Source organism: Gymnodraco acuticeps, unplaced genomic scaffold, assembly GCF_902827175.1.
Source record: "Gymnodraco acuticeps unplaced genomic scaffold, fGymAcu1.1, whole genome shotgun sequence".
Lineage (NCBI taxonomy): Eukaryota > Metazoa > Chordata > Actinopteri > Perciformes > Bathydraconidae > Gymnodraco > Gymnodraco acuticeps.
This window is the reverse complement of record NW_022990284.1, coordinates 182,097-184,144: the sequence shown is the minus strand read 5'-3', so window position 1 is coordinate 184,144 and position 2,048 is coordinate 182,097. Positions and strand designations below refer to the sequence as shown.

Below are 2,048 nucleotides of genomic sequence, written 5' to 3'. Positions count from 1 at the left end.
GACTGTAGACTGTAGTCTGTAGACTGTAGACTGTAGACTGTAGACTGTAGACTGTAGACTGTAGTCTGTAGACTGTAGACTGTAGACTGTAGACTGTAGTCTGTAGACTGTAGACTGTAGACTGTAGACTGTAGACTGTAGACTGTAGACTGTAGACTGTAGACTGTAGTCTGTAGTCTGTAGACTGTAGTCTGTAGACTGTAGACTGTAGACTGTAGTCTGTAGACTGTAGACTGTAGACTGTAGACTGTAGACTGTAGACTGTAGACTGTAGTCTGTAGACTGTAGACTGTAGACTGTAGACTGTAGACTGTAGACTGTAGACTGTAGACTGTAGACTGTAGACTGTAGACTGTAGACTGTAGTCTGTAGACTGTAGACTGTAGACTGTAGACTGTAGACTGTAGACTGTAGACTGTAGACTGTAGACTGTAGACTGTAGACTGTAGACTGTAGACTGTAGACTGTAGACTGTAGACTGTAGACTGTAGTCTGTAGACTGTAGACTGTAGACTGTAGACTGTAGACTGTAGACTGTAGACTGTAGACTGTAGACTGTAGTCTGTAGACTGTAGACTGTAGACTGTAGACTGTAGACTGTAGTCTGTAGTCTGTAGACTGTAGACTGTAGACTGTAGACTGTAGACTGTAGACTGTAGACTGTAGTCTGTAGACTGTAGACTGTAGACTGTAGACTGTAGACTGTAGACTGTAGACTGTAGACTGTAGACTGTAGACTGTAGACTGTAGTCTGTAGACTGTAGACTGTAGACTGTAGTCTGTAGACTGTAGACTGTAGACTGTAGACTGTAGACTGTAGACTGTAGTCTGTAGACTGTAGACTGTAGACTGTAGTCTGTAGTCGATTCACAACATTACCCTACCCCTACCTGTAGTGGTTATCACGTTCGCCTCACACGCGAAAGGTCCCCGGTTCGAGACCGGGCGGAAACACATTATGTCTTGATTGTCTCAATTTATAGAAAATTAAAAAGATTGATCAGGCAGCACAGATTGAAGAATATCAATATGCAGAGCAGGGCTATTCAATTAGTTTGGAATGGGGGCCGGTTGATGAAAATGATCCAAAGCAAGGGGCCGGGAAAAAGATGGCTTGAAATATGAGCAATCATATTAAGAGCTTTGGATACAGTAAATACTACAAGGGCATAGTGGAGTGCATATATTCGTGAATATATCCATGTTATTTTATGGGATTATTATGAAAAGGAGTTCTAAAAATTAAAACATGTTTCCGCCCGGTCTCGAACCGGGGACCTTTCGCGTGTTAGGCGAACGTGATAACCACTACACTACGGAAACTCGGTGAGAGCACCCCTAGTGGTTATGATTTATATAGCCACATCCAACCTGATTACAACCCAGAGTCTTCAGTGAACAGCGCCCCCCAGATCCCTCTTATGGTCAAAGATATATCACATCCGTAGTGATAAGGACTCCCATAGAGAATGAATGGTAAGAGTTAAGGGAGATGAGCCTTACTGTCCTAGGTTTACATGTCCTAGGTTTCGAAACCAGGAGGAAACATCCATATTTATATAAGCACATGTAATATATTCAATATAACATTCATTATTATTTCTTATCTAGTGTACATTTCAGGCGGCCTTTAAAAATTGCTTTGCTTACTTAAATAATTACACCAAAAGTAATTACAATAAAACAATTATTAATTTCACATTAGCGCAAACAGCTAGAAAATAAATGTTGAATTACTAAATTGCATAAGGCAAGGCAAGTTTATTTATATAGCACCTTTCAACACAAGGCAATTCAAAGTGCTTAACAAAAATGAAAGATCTATCTGATCTGAAAGATGCCATTTAGATCTATAAAGGCCTTGGGGCTATGTTGTTTGATTTAATTAAACACACATAGCAAAGGAAAGTGTCCATGTAATGTGGGTGGCTCTTAAAAGAGCCTTTGGTCGGTGGGTCAGCAGCTGCTTATCCCCCGAAGCCGTACAGGGTGCGGCCCTGCCTCTTCAGAGCGTACACCACATCCATGGCGGTCACCGTCTTCCTCTT

General features: G+C 41.5%; 1 non-coding gene across 1 annotated transcript; it reads right to left on the bottom strand.

Annotated features, from left to right (window-relative positions):
* Nucleotides 1–1,250: 1,250 nt before the first annotated feature.
* Nucleotides 1,251–1,323, bottom strand: trnav-aac. Its single transcript has one exon. It is a non-coding gene; the product is annotated as a tRNA-Val (tRNA).
* Nucleotides 1,324–2,048: the final 725 nt, after the last annotated feature.